Genomic DNA, 16,132 nt, shown 5'->3' with positions numbered 1-16,132 from the left:
TGTGTACAGGTCTTTTGCCTCATTAGGTAGGTTTATTCCTAGGTATTTTATTCTTTTTGTTGTTATGGTAAATGGGAGTGTTTCCTTAATTTCTCTTTCTGATCTTTCATTGTTAGCCTATAGGAATGAAAGAGATTTCTGTGTATTAATTTTGTATTCTACAACTTTACTAAATACATTGACTAGTTCTAATAGATTTCTGGAGGCATCTTTAGGGTTTTCTATGTATAGCACCATGTCATCTGCAAACATTGACAGTTTTGCTTCTTTTCCAATTTGTATTCCTTTTATTTCTTTTTCTTCTCTGATTGCTGTGGCTAAGACTTCCAAAACTATGTTGAATAATGGTGGATACCCTTGTATTGTTCCTGATCTTAGAGAAAATGCTTTCAGTTTTTCACCATTGAGAATAATATTTTCTTTGGATTTGTCACATATGGCCTTTATTATGTTGAGATAGGTTCCCTCTATGCCCACTTTCTGGAGAGTTTTTATCATAAATGGGTGTTGAATTTTGTCAAAAGCTTTTTCTGCCTCTATTGAGATGATCATATGGTTTTTCTTCTTCAGTTTGTTAATATGCTGTATCATACTGATTGATTTGCATACATTGAAGAATTCTTGCATCCCTGGGATAAATCCCACTTGATTATGGTGTATGATTCTTTTAATGTGTTGTTGGATTCTGTTTGGTAATATTTTGTTGAGCATTTTTGCGTCTATATTCATCAGTGATATTGTCCTGTAATTTTCTTTTTCTGTGAAATCTTTGCCCGGTTTTTGTATCAGGGTAATGGTGGCCTCGAAAAATGAGTTTGGGAGTGTTCCTTCCTCTGCGATTTTTTGAAGGAGTTTGAGAAGGATAGGTTTTATCTCTTCTTTAAATGTTTGGTAGAATTCACCTGTGAAGCCTTGTCATCCTGGACTTTTGTTTGTTGGAAGATTTTTAATCACAGTTTCAATTTCATTACTTGTGATTTGTCTGTTCATATTTTCTATTTCTTCCTGGTTCAGTCTTAGAAGGTCATACCTTTCTAAATATTTGTCCATTTCTTCCAGGTTGTCCATTTTATTGGCATAAAGTTGCTTATAGTACTCCCTTATGATGCTTTGTATTTCCATGGTGTCAGTTGTAGCTTCCTTTTCATTTCTAATTTTATTAATTTGAGTCATCTCCCTTTTTTGAATGATATCATGCAGAGGGAGCCGTAGGAACTGCAGGCTTGACTGCTGTTCTGTGGCAACAAGAAGAGCTAGCAGATCAGCAGTGATGTGTGTTCATTGCAGCAGCACCTGGCTCTGCACAAACCTCTGAGCAGAGCCTGCAACTCCTCTAGCTTCTGTATACAAGGAATGAACACCAAAGTGCTCTTTTCTGAGGTTTCTCTCAATGTGTGTTTCTTACGGTCTTGGTGAAGGGATCATCCTTTGTACTCTCTCAGTGGTTGTGGTTAATATGGAGTTGGAGTGTCTATGAATAAGTCTTATATTATTAATTCATTCTAGGATTTAAAACATCCTAAGTCTTTAAATGCATTCCTGCATAATATACCAAGAAAATTCTAGCACTTCAGTTCTGTTGGTGTAGCCCATCTTTGGGTTTTTATTTCAGTTAACTAAGAACAATGCTAAAACCATGATAGTACATTGATAGTACATGATAGTTCATGATAGTACATTGAATCCAGAATCTCTGCTTAGTGCACTCATGAAAAAGAATTCAGCCCAGTCTAACATTATCTTCATTCCATTATGTTCCAATTATGTTAGAACATATTCTTACAAATGTTCTCAAAATTTCTGCTGATAACAAGTTAGCATAAATTTTATTTTTTTTGATACTTACTGTACTTTCTCATGTGGTACACTTTTGGGTTTACCCTTTCTGGCCTACCAGGACTTGAATCTGATTATGAGTTCAGAAGCAATGAGAGATGATGTGGTAGTTATTAAGGAGTTTCAGTAGTTCCATGTAAGTCAAATGCTTCAGAGGAGGCTGTTTCAGGTTATTCAAGCAAAAGGATACCAACCTCTTCAGAAGGGAGGAACATCTACTTATAATGGTAAAAGGATCTCAGGATAATATATGGGTTTGCAGTCTCCAGCTTCATCAGAATATGCTCATAAGGATCCTTACCATTTTTGAGGGACCCCATTCTTCCAGATCAATGCTCTAAGTTAAACAAAAGACACCCATGATAACAGAAATGTAACTTGCATTATAATTCATTCACTTGTGGAATAAGGTTTTATTTTCAGATCTGAGTTCCATGGATAGAGGATACAGGGGTTTCATTTCAGGAGGTCATAGAAGCATTCTTGTCTCTTACCTGACCCAGACTTGAGTTAAGACTTTATTATTTTTTTTAAGTCTTTATTGAATTTGTTACCTGACCCAGACTTGAGTTAAGACTTTATTATTTTTTTAAGTCTTTTTTGAATTTGTTACAACATTGCTTTTGTTTTTTTTTTATGTTTTGGTTTTTTGGCCATGAGTCATATGGGATCTTAGCTCCCCAACCAGGGATCAAACCTGCACCCCCTGCATTGGAAGGTGAAGTCTTAATCACTGGACCACGAGGGAAGGCCTGAGTTAAGACTTTAAAGTACTAAGCTCTTCAGTTTGTTTCCCCAAGTCCCTAGCATATTTAGAAATAAACAACAAATCTCATAGTACTCCATACTTTTACTACTATGTTTTATGGCAGCAACTATATAGTCATCCAAAGACTTACCTTCTATAGCACTTGATCACAGATATCTCTAGATGATAATTTAAATATCTCTTTTGTCATTTTATGGCATGAACTTCTACTGACCCACTTGCTACTAGTAACAGGGTCATTAACATCTTTAAAACTAATCAAATCAGAGAAACAATTCTGTACAACCAATTCAGATAACTTATTCTTAAGGTCCTCGTCCCCTAGAATCACTTGTGTTACCAAATTTTTTATAATTGAGTGTTTAATAAGAGGACAAGAACCACAATGAGTGATACAGGGTAAATGCTTTTTTATAGGTATTAGAGCTTACATAATTATCAAAGCTGCTTAAGCAGTTTATTTAAGGCTATTGCTTCTGCATCTGATGTTGGAGTTGAAATCAGGCCAGGATATGGAAAGAAATAGTGTATTTAAATTTGAGAAGATTAAGGGAAAACTGGAATCCATAAGAATAAATAGGAACCAATGAGATAAACAGGAACCCATGAGGGCAAAATGGAACCCATAAGAACAAAATAGAACCCACACCTGTGACTCATTGTCTCCAGTCTTAATGATGTGAGCAACCTATGTTATAATCTGGGCACCCTTCATGAAAGAGCTGCCCTTCTCTGTGGGTTGTGGTGTGCAGAAGCTGAAGCACAGATCTGTCAAGAACCTCAGAAACCAAGGGCCCAGCTGCTTCCCTACACCAACAAGATGAGCGTATGGATGAAAATTTGAGTGAGCTGCAAAGATCTTAGCTTTACTTCAACAGTCAGAGTGTTAAAAAAAAAATGTCAAGTATTCACTTCAGCTTTCCAAATCTCAAACAGATTTCTCTTATGGCTGCCTTTATCCATGACCATATGAGAAAGAAAAAGCTACGAAAGTTTAGTAAAATGGAGGTCACTGGAAGTAAGTTCTTATAAGTAAATGAGAATAGAGACCAAGTAATTACAAAAATTATTTCCTTCTAATCAGGAGTACCAGAAGACCACTTGTCTTTACTGTCTTTCAGTTGCAGCTAAGTTTTAAGGAAATCTCATGAAATATTATTTCATAAATATAAACCATATATTTGAGCTTCTAGTATGCACAAAGCAAAGGGTTGCGTGGAAAATATATGAAGAAGTTCTGTAGACCAAAATCCATTCCTTCAAAGAACTTAAAATGTCATCATTGCTCCATTTTCAGGGTTATTCTTGTGCTCTTATGCTTCTCATCATGATTATCTAGTAGAGTTATACCAAAAAATTCAAAAAGTTTTAAAATTATTATCTCTTAACCAGTTTTCATCTGTTTACATGAAATGACATTTAATATGATTCCATTGATTTTTCTTCTACTTGTTTTAATTTTTTATTGAGGTGCTTATATATGGGGGAATATCCAAGTGATACAAGATAAAATGTCATGCTAAATTCTCTAAGAATAGGAATAAAACCCCAGATCTTATTCATTGAACATGTAGATATGATAGCAATGCGCACAATTGGATTAGTTAATAATTTGTAGAATATCACAGTGGTATGCATTTTTCATATGCCAAATTGTATTGATAGAAACAGACAAAATTGAGCTACTGAGGAGCCATGAAAAATGTGGTGAACTGGACAATATCAAACTAACAAAGACAGAAGAAAGTTATGATGAGGCAGTTAGCCAGCATATGGTTTCTAAATTTAGAATTCTGAAAAAGTTTTCATCTTCATAAATATTTATTATTCATGAGTCTGGATTTATCTTGTGGCAGAAGACAATCATTGAATGTATGTGATTTATAAATCTTGAACAATCTATTCCTGAATTCACTCATTCTGCACAGCTTATAAAATTGGTTGAAAACAAGGTCTGTACACCAAGAAAAAGTCATATGTGCCATGTTTCAGTGAAGAAATGCCATATGCCATTCACTAATTTAATATTTAATTCAATATGTCAGGCAAACAAATCCAAAATCAACAAGCAACAGATCTTTTTTAATTATTCAAAACACATAATTGTTCTACTCATGGATAGAAGCACTAATGACTCAAGGAAAACAATTATACACTATAAAAAGACATTGGCTGTTGTTTTCAGTCCAGTTGGTTTGCTTTAAAAAAAATCATCTTACTGTGATTCTGCAGATTATTTTTTTAGAGTGAGTACAACTTGAAATTTTAGCAAATATGCTTCAGCATAGTCATGAAGAGACAGTGTTACTTGCCACAGCAATAAAAACAAATTGTAGGTCAATATATCTCTGAAATATTTTTAAAACAATTTTGTTTCAATTTAAGGAAAGTAGCAAAAAAAAATTAGTGGAAACAGATTTCCTGTTCTGGCTATGATGGGGTAACCTGTCATAGGCATTGCTTCTGCCAAGAACAACTAGAAAAGCCATAAAAATTAATTTAGAAATACGTTTGGTTCAAAGGCATCATAAAAGTGAAAAAGCAGCCAACACTTCAGGAGTGAGTTTCTTGCAAGAAGGAGGCTCAAGGAAGACAGGAATAGAGAATCTGTGAAAGACAGGAGCTTAAAGACCAGAGGAAAAAGTAAATTAAAAACAGAAAAATTTAAGGGAGTCTTATGATTCTGAAAGACAAAAGTAGGAGATCAGGAGATCCAGGAAGAGGGGCCATAGTAAAAACCTTAGACTTTCAGTTGGCACATTTGAAGAGAATAAAATAAAATTATGCTGAGTCTCCTAAGACTATATACCTATTTTAAGTAGGCAGTCACTGATGGGAGAGAGGTGATTCTCTCTACATGAGCTTCCTGACAGAGGATACAGAATCTAATCTAGGAATGACAGTATCTTGAAAGGCCTTTTTAACTTTTCCTAAAATCAATCAAAAATAAACAGTTACACCAAGAAAGAGAACCATGAGGGAAAAAATAGAAACATGACCATAGATAATATAGCTCTTGGAGGCATTATACTATAGATACTTTGAAATTACTGTGGTTAAAATGTTCAAGAAAATAAATGAGAAATTGTTGTATTTCATGAGGAAAGTGGAATCTATTAAAAAATCAAATAGATGCATTGGGACTTCAAAACAAAGTAAGTGAAATTAACAACATATGTCCATTTATCAAATAGATTAAACACAGCTAGAGATGACAATGTTGAACTTTAATTAAGCCCAATGTTCCCATAAAGCAGTGAGAGTTGAAAAATCTCACTATGATTCTGTGTTCTGAGGAAAGGCTAAGCAAAAAAAAAGGAAAGAAAGAAAAAAGAAAGAAAACCACAGTCTATTTTCATATCTCCCAATTCAAGGCTCAACTTCATCTTTTGTCATTGACACAGATAAGGCCCATCTCTGTTCTTCCTCATGCCATTTAAAAGATTCACTGTTGACTCTTTGTTGGTCTGCCTCTAAAAATCCCTAGTTTCCCCTCCTTTTCATTTAGATGATCCTTATTAAAGAAGGGTCTCTTTAGCTCAGAACCTGAATAAAGCCATCTCTTTTAATTGGTTATGGATTTTGCTTTTTACAGAAAAAAGCAATGAATTGAAAAAAATAGATCAGGAGAAAACTCCAGACTTCATCACAGAGAGCAAAATACATAGCAAACATCAAAAACAGTATAAGGGCAATATCAGAAATTGAGAAAAAGTTGGATGTTTGCATATTTGGGGTCCCAAAATGAGAAGAACATTAGAAAAATGAGTCAGTAACAATATTTGGAGTTATGACAACTGAATATATTTCAAAGTAGACAAAAATCTCAATCTACAGATTCAAAAAAGAACTACAAATCCAAGCAATAAAATTATAACACAAATAATATTGAGGCATATCATAGTAAATAAATATCAAAGACAAAGAGAAACATTTAAATGAAGCCAGAAATAAAAACACATTACCATTATTGTCAAATAAGCAATAATCAAAACACAGCTGATATCTCAGTAGGAAAAGAAAAGTAATCCAGATGACAATATATATATCTGTGCTTCAAATACTGAAAATAATAAGATCAACCTACATTTTTACACTCTGAAAATATCCTTCGAATGTGAAACATAAATGAAATAATCTTGGTCAGACAAAAACTAAAAGCATTCATAGCTAAGAGACCTAAATTAAAAGGAGAGTAAGTCAGTCATGTACATTATAAAGTCTAGGGTAATTACTAAAAGAAAAACAAAATAATGAAAATGAGTATGTTAATAAAGGTGGATGCAATGAAAGTACTTGATTAATCTGAATACTTGGAATTAGCCAAACTCAATGTTAAGGCAACAGTGCTCTAGACTAGCAAATATGCCCAGACTTCTGACACAGTTTGCAAGTTTGAGAGAACCAAAACCACCCTCAGATTTGATAATTGACTAGAATGACTCACAAAACTGAGGTAAGAGCTATGCTTATGATTATAGTTTTCTAATAGCAAAAGGATACAAATGAGAACCAACCAAAAGAAGAGATGCATAAGGCAGAATCTGGGAATGTTCCAAACAAAGTTTCCATTGTCCCCTCAGTTTCACTAAATATTAGATAGGTTTCTTCTTGACTATAGATCTGACCTCCCTTTTCTTATAACATTTAATTTAAAAAAAACTTGTAATTATCAATCTTTTCTCCATCCCTTTGAGATGCTAATCTTCTCCAACCTCTAGTCACTTTGCAACCCAAGAATGTCTTTCCTAGGGACCTAGGAGCCATCTCTTTGAAATGGAAACATCAAGAAAGGTAATACCTCCATTTTCTAGGCTCTGTAGGAGCCTGTCTTCAGTAAGCACCAATTAGTAAACAAGATGGCCTAATCACCATTGACCAGCCTCTCCCTAGCATCCTCCAGTACTTTCCCACTAGTTCACCCAGTGATTAAAAACTCCTGACTTTTGTTTCAGTGGAGATGAGCTCAATCTCTTTCCCTATTGCAGTAGTCTTGAACAAAGTCTCCCTTGCCTTTTTAACTCCTTTTGGTGCAATTTTTCTTTGACAGTAGCAAATCATAGCATATACACTGCAAGAAAGGAAAGTTACAGACTGATCTCTTTTAAACTTAGATGTAAAAATTCTAAAGAAATTATTAGCAAACCAAATATGTGATCTATTAAGTAAATAATAAGTGATAGCCAGCTTGCATTTATTCCAGAAACGCAAATTTACTTGTTTATTTGAAAATCAATCAACGTAATTTACCACATTCACAGAAAAAAGAAGAAAATCATTTATTTAAATTTAACATGCATTCATGAAAAAAAAAATCTTTAACAAGCAAGAATAGAAAGGAAATTCCTTAATCTGATAAAAGGTAAGAGAAGAAAAAAATCACACTTTTCCTAGTTTGCATTGACTCAGAAGCAAAAGCAGAGGCAAGGATCCAATTGCAAATAGGAAATAGTTTATTTGGGTGTTGTAGGGAACGCCAGTATGAATGAGGGAATTGATATGCAGAAGGAACTCCATGAAGAGAGGGTTTTTGAGCTGGCTACCACAGTAGGTAATTGAAGCTTACTTCAATGGGGAAACTCTGGGAAGTGCTTCAAAACACATGCCTCAAGGGAAAGGAATATTTACATACCACTGTGATCCAGTGAGTAGTTAAGGGTTGCTTCCTTGAGGTGTTAGTTTCCTGGCATTTCCAAGCCTGCCAAATGGTTGGGCTTGGCAGTTTTCAAGGAAAAAGTCTCTCCCCATTCATGATGTAGATATTGGATGTTGGGATTCTTATGGACCACAGTTGTAAGGATTGTAGAGTAAGAGTAGAGTTTTTGCAATCTCAGTTACAATGCTTAATGGCAAAAAACACTGAAATATTTTTCAAGATCAGGAACAAGAAAAATATTTTTACTACTGCCATTTTTATTCAATGCTGACCTAGATGTCCAATTCATTGAAATAATGCAAAAAGTAAAATGCAAAACATTCTGGAAAGCATCACATGAAAACATCAGTATATGCCAATGACAGGATTATCAATAAGAACATTTTTAATTACAAATTTTTAGAATTAATATTTGAACTCAAAGTTGCAAATACAATGTCAATATTTAGAAAATTAGTCATATTTCTGTAGATAATCAATCAACAGTCAATATTTTGGTGCTATTTGAAATAATATAAAAATAACAAAAATATAATATAAAAAATTTAAATACCTGAAAATGTAATTTAAAAAGAAATCAAAGACATCTATAAAGACAACTACAGAATGTTACTGAGATAATTTAAAAGCCTAAGTAAATGAAATGAATCCAAGTTCATGAATTGGAAGAATCAAATGCTGTAAAATGTTCATTATTCTCAAATTGATCTTTAGATTAATTGCAATCCCAAACAAAACTCAAGCAGCTTGCCTGGGTGGTTGAAGAGAGTGGCAAAATTATTCTGTAGGTTTTGTGGAAATGCAATGGACTACAAATAGCTAGAAAATCTTGAAAAAGAAAAATACATTTGGAGACTTTATACTAACAGGAATACTTAATATGTTACACAATGAACAGAATGTGGTTTAGTTACAAGAACAGACAGTAATTCAGTGGCACAGAATAGAGAACCCAGACAAACCTACATTTATATGGACTGAAATAAAAACACACAACATAAAAATTATGACTTGTTTTATTTGGAAACCTTACTGAGGACTATGGCCTGGGAGACAGTTTGTCACATAGCTCTGAGGAAATGCTGTTAAGAGGTAAGGGTATATATGAGCTTTTTTTGCTGGGAGAAACAAGTAGTTAAGCATAAAAAGATTACTGCTAATCACAAAGAATAGACATATCAAGTTAATGATTTTACTTCTTCTCTGTATGCAAGAATCGAGAGTCATTGTATTTTTTTCTTGGATATACATCTTAACTCTCTAGGGGTTGATATATCCAAAGCACAGAATACTTTCTGTTTTTCTCCATCCTTAGTTCCCCCTCAGGATGCACTATTGGTGGGTGACGGCAGTAGCTAATGGTTTGACCTTGTAGAACTGGAATGTCGGGCAACATTTTTTTCTTTACACATACATTGACAGTTGTTTTGTGACAAATATTCTTTGTAAATAGATTTGGGAAGAATAGAAATGGTGTTGGGTCAATTAAATATTTATGGGGGGGAAAAAAGTGACTCTAGACCAGCACAGTCCAAAAGTTTCTGAATGATGGCAATGTTCTCCGTATCTTGGATATGGAAGCCATTAGCTACATATGGTTGTTGAGAACTTGATTTGTGAATAATGTGACAGAGAAACTAAATTTTAAACTTTAATTAATTTTAATTTAAATAAATATACTGCCTATGGCTACCATATTGTGCAGCATTGTCATACACTTCACACCATAAATATATATATATTAAATAGATAGTATACATAAATTGGGAAGGAGTAAAAAAGCTGCTAATTTAGCATAGGAGAATATCTTTATGTCCTTTAAAAGGCAAAGATTGTATAAATAGTATTAAAATAGTTTTGACCATAAAAAATGATAAATTGGAATATATTTACATAAGAAATTAAATTTATCATAAGACACCATTAAGTGTGAAAATGCAAGTCAAAGAGTCACAGAAATAATTTCCAAAATATATATCTGACAAATGATTCAAATACAGAAAATGTAAGAAACTCCTACATATTAACATGAAAAAAAGAAAAGGAACCTAATAAAAATGAAAAGGCACTTCATACATCAAAAGATGATATTCAAATGGCCAATAAACATGTGACATTGTATTTAACCTCATGTTTACCAGGGAAATGCAAATTAAAGTGATGTTATGTTATTTAAGGATGGCTATAATTTAAAAAGGAAGCTTTTGCCACTTTTGGCAATAATATAGAATAAATGGAACATTCATATACTTCAGGTATTAGTTAAAATCAATACAAACCACTTTGAAAAACTGTTTATCTTTTTTATTAAGCTAGATTTATGAATTCGTGTCTCAATAATTTGAAATCTTAAATACATACAACTAAAATGCATATAATTGTGTACCAACACACATGCTCTAGAATGTTCATAATTGGATTATCCCCATTAGCCTCAATCTGTATACAGCTGAAATAGCCACTCAAAGTAAAATGAATAAACAAATTATGTTATTGTCAAACAATGAATGCTATAGAGAAATGAGAATAAAAAAACTATTACTTTCAATGATCTGTACAGATCTTAAAATGTAATGTTAAGCAACTGAAATCATACATAAAATATGACATAATGTAGGATTCTGTTTACTTAGAGTTCAAGAATATATGAACTAATCCATGGTGATAAAAGTCAGGAGAGTACTTACTTTTGTGTGGCAACCTAGATCCCTGTCATGCACAGTTCACAGTAGGGTTCGCACTTCTATGAGAATCTAATGTCGCAGCTGATCTGACAGGTGGCAGCTGTCAGGTGGTAATGCAAGTGAAGAGAAGTGGCTATAAATACAGAAGAAGCTTCTCTCACTCACCGGCCGCTCACCTCCTGCTGCGTGGCTCACCTCCTAACAGGCCACAGACTGGTACTGGTCTGTGGCCCGTGGGTTGGGAATCCCTGGTCTAGAGGGATGACAGCCTTCAAATATGTTATCAGAATGGTAGTTTCATTTTGTATTTACTTTGTAAAAATTCTCTGAAATTTGCACTTATAACTAGATTAAAGTAAAATTTCATTAGGTTTTATGTAGAAACAAAAAGACAGTCTTGAAAAACAGTTAGTGAAAGCACAAGAAAAATGAGTGACCTGACACTAAAAGATGAATGTGGCAATACATTTAATAATTTTTTTAAGACAGATGATTATTTTGTTTCCTTTGGCCATATTATCTGAAAACAGTGTCTTGCTATGTTTCAGCATTGTGCCACTTCTTTTTTCAATGATGTCTGTTCAATCTATGGCTGTTAGAACTAGAAGGTTAATTTTTTTCTTGTGATGTAAGAGAGAGAATAGTACAGATGCTATAAATTCTTTGGCATTAAAGATATATTTCCAGTTAAGGCACACAAGGTAGAATAAAGTACAGTACAAACAGCTCAAAGATTCAACACATATTGACCAAAAGTGTATTGAGAAGCTGATGTTTTTGAGACATTTGTATTAGCGAAGAGAGTTCAGAAGAGTACAATACAGTGTAACCTCTTCCTTTCTGATTCTTATGCCCCTGAGGGGAGTCAAAGTTTCTGAAGCCCAAAGTCTCCTCTCGGAGTTTCACATCAGGTTGCATAATACTCAAATTGCCTCCAGAACTGAGTGTGAAATGGTTTTATAGTACCATACTACAGACATGGATGATATCGCATGCTGTGAAAAAAGATGTACCCCAAAAATCTATTTTCCTTGTTGATCGGAGATCTATTTAAACCTTAAGAACTGAAGTTAGGAGTTCCTTTTAAATAATTATAGATATACTACTAATTTCACTATTCAGCAAGTATTTATAGTGTTTCTTTTATGTTATATGTACTGTCCTGTGTACTGAGCATAGGGAAATACATAAATCACCACTGTAGTCAAGAAACTCATATTGTCCTGAGAAATCACATACACTGATGTTTTTAATGAAAAATGAACATTTTAACCATCCTGGGGAAAAGGAGATGGGTATGGGTGGATTTCCTGTTGAAAGATGAAGATTGGGTCTTGTAGATAATTGGGTAGTGAATGAATTTATTTAAGCAGGAGATAAACGTGGTCAGATTTGACAGCTGTGAAGATGAATTTAAGTGGAATAAGGAAGGTGCTGGGAAACAAGCTAAATTGCAATTGAAATGAAAGAAATAAGAAGCAAGAGTCTGAACCTGAGAGGTGGTAAAGATAACATGCCTAAGTGAGCAAGCTCATTTAATATTTATGTGGTTGTTTTGGTTAGATGAAGTTCAAATAACACTTGCCCTCCAACAGACTTTCCACATTACATGAAAATAGCTAAAGGTGGATAAGATGGACAACTTTCTCCAAAGGGTGTGGTATTGCAATAATTGTCTTAGGCTAATTGTGATTTCTTCCCTGAGGCTGGGGAAAATCTCATCTTCTCTAAACTCAGCTGTGCCTGACACCTGAGTAACATAAAATTTCTGCAAACTTAGAAATGGAGACCAGGGAAGAATGGCTGTTGAGTAAGTCCCAAATAGTGGTCTGCTATACCACTCTATTTTGAAAAGTTGATAACTTCTTAAAATTTCTCCCTAAACTGCAAATAAACTTATCTCAAAGTTTGGGCAAAATATAACCATTTCTTAGTTTTAAACTGCTCATGCATTCGTTACTTGGAATTAATTGAAATGGAATTAATATAATGTATAGGGTCTAAACACATTTTATGACCTTATTAGTCATCACTATTTCTCAATTTTTAAATTAGTTTAAATTAAAAAATTTTTTCTTATACCTGATTTCACTTTAATAGCTTTCTCCATGTCAGAGGACTACATGATCACTTTTTAGTTAAGCAAAGCAATTTGTGTCCTTTAATCTCAAATTACATATTCCTAATGGCCTAGAATCCCTAAGATGTCAAGCAAAAAATAAAACTGAGTATTTGATATCAGATTATAATTTCTGACAGTCTGGAATTTTTGAGATGTCAGAAGAAATGCATTGTTTTAGTAATCTTTTATTTCTTATTGTTTTAATGAAAGTAGAAGACCAACGTATAGATTTATGCTCACTCATCCATGTTTATGCCCTTGGTTTGCGTCAATTTGCCTTGATGTACACTTCAGTTAGAAAAAACTCCCACTCCAATGAGCCACAAAATTGACAACTAACTGGAAGTGTATACTTTGTAAGCCAAGTGTATGTTTAAAGAAAGCATTTGTGGTGAATGTAAGATAAACTAATAGTGGAAATTCAGTTAGCATATGGCATACAGCATGGTACATCCAAAAATGTCCCCTAATCCATTAAATAAAGATTCTTTTACCCACTCTTTATCAGGACACTCGTGTGTAGCACAAAGATCTTTGAAGAATTTAAGCAATTCTGAGGACAGCTTCCATTTAAACTTTTATTTTCTTACCACAAAGATTACTTCCTACATCATACTATTTAAAACAATCACCTCCTTTCAACTTCACTTTTTTTCATTTGCTTTGAAGCTGGTTCCTCAATAATATTGTCAACAGATTGCTATATAATCAGCAGTCTTCAATCTATGGAATAATATAGAGGCATTTAATTGGTTGTCCTATTATTTACTGGGTGACAGAAATTACATTTGGTCCTGGATCGTGTATGTTCACTGTTGTAACAGGGTGAACTTCTAATACCTAAGTTATAGTACTTTCCTTTGCTCTAATATATGATTTACCAGTGTAATGCTTGCATGTGAGGATAGACAGTCATACATATAATTGTGTCTTCAGGAAATTGCAGATCATATAACCTAAAATACCCTAATAAAGATGGAGTTGAGCTATCCTGTAAATATGACTCAGGAAAAAAGAGAGTTAACATAAATTTAGAAGTTATATGTGGTTATCTAACAATGTATTCACATACAATAGTTATAAATATACAAAGTAAATTATAGATTTTGCAAACAACAAACTAAGATGGAAAGTAAATAATGTAGGAAAGTCATATGGAGGAATAATACACTATTTTTATTTTTAAAAATTTACCTTATATTTCAAAACTACTTAACTTTCAGATCAAATTTTTCTGTAAAAAACATTTGCTTGGTAAAGTTAAAAGCATATATAAGTAAAGGCAAAATTAAGAATTTAAAATCAGTGAAATTTGTTTGCTACATTCCATGTCTGATTTCATTATTCATAGTTTTGCTTTTTTGAGAAATATTTGAAGCACAGCCTTTCTGGCTTTTTCTGTGCACCTTCTCTGATATTCTGACAGGACCTGCAAGGCTTGAGGGGAGTGGTCTTTCCCTCAAAGAGTCTGGTTTTAATTGATGTCACAATATAAACCACTGATTTACAGTATTCTCCTAAAAAGATATGTGATGTGCTGATGATGTAAATGTGATACTGCTTACTTCATCCCAATAGTTATATTCTTGCTGTTTTCATTAGTCTCCTTATAGCATATTTAACTTCCTTAATAATTATCAGGAATTGACAAGCATAGGTCAATTTATTGTATTAGAGGCTATAAATAATTGTTTAAAAAATTCTGCATTTTATTCACAAGGTATTGACTTATTTTAATCTGCTTTTAAAGCCTCAAGGGTGTTATAAGTTATTCTTTGAATATTTTAGATACAACTATGGGGAAAAAATCATGCTCTTTTGTAAACAACAAAGAATTATGACTGTCTTTATTCTAATAAATTCCAATTCACTGAAGAGTGGCTTATGACCATTCACTGTATATGCTCATAATTACACAGTGTTTAACTATATTAGGCACCTGAAAACAATTATTGTGTTTTTACCCTGTTTGCAGGTGTTAGCATTTTCAAAAACTCAAACCCCTCCCTATCTCCTTTCCTCTGCCTTCATCCCTAGAACTCACAAAATATGAAACTTTGGAGAAAATTAAATTCCTTTACTCTCACGTTATTTGTAACTGAATTCTTCTTCACTTGCTAGCACATTTTGATTTTAATTTAAATGCGTTCTATCCCTATTATCAGTATACTTAATTAGTTCAATATTATCGGATATACAAACAGCTCCATTACATTTTCTAAGAATAAATATGGGTGAATGGACAAATTCAACTTTATCTATTCACAGCAGGTAACCCATGTTCACAATCGGTCAAATGTTTATCAATTTCTTTGGGAAACATGGCATTTTTGTTTTATTCTTTGTAAAATATTAATAATAATTTTCATGATGAGAAGGAGTTTCTGATATATAGATATTAAAACAATAAAACTAGGACTTTAAGAAAGTGTCCCTTTAAGAAAGATTCATTTGTAAAAAGAAAACATTTCTACCTGGTCACTAAGCTTAAATTCTCAGAACTTCTTGAAGAAATGATTTTAATATATATCTGCTTTCAGTGTATTCAAAATGTTTTGCCAAGTGAGTTTAGTAGTTTCATCAGTAAATATTACATTTTAGTCTGGATTTATGTCTAACTGAGAATTACACTTTTTTTCTTCATTGCTTTCCTGAAATCCTATCGCCATTTAATTTACACTGAGTTTTGATAAATTTCAAGATATGCAAATATTTGAATCATTAGCTTATTTGAATGCTAATTAACAGTGAAGTCTTATTTGCCCCCAGTTTGCACAAACAATGGCATTTAAAGAAGACTGAAATGAAAGCAAACATAACATTTCCATATTTCTAACACTGGCAAATAAAAGACCACAATCATTCTTGATAATTTGAGGAAATACATAAGCAACAAGAGTGAGAAAAGAAATATAACCAAACAAAAAGCAATTAACTCCCCCCAAGTCAAAGTAGATTCTAAACAGTCAACTAGTAGCTTTTATAAACTCATTTGAGCAAAATAATTCAAAGCCTTTGAGTTATCTTTGAGGAAGTGTTTTATAGGACTCTAGTAATGTTTCCAC

Source organism: Tursiops truncatus, chromosome 5, assembly GCF_011762595.2.
Source record: "Tursiops truncatus isolate mTurTru1 chromosome 5, mTurTru1.mat.Y, whole genome shotgun sequence".
NCBI lineage: Eukaryota > Metazoa > Chordata > Mammalia > Artiodactyla > Delphinidae > Tursiops > Tursiops truncatus.
This window is presented reverse-complemented; position numbering follows the sequence as displayed.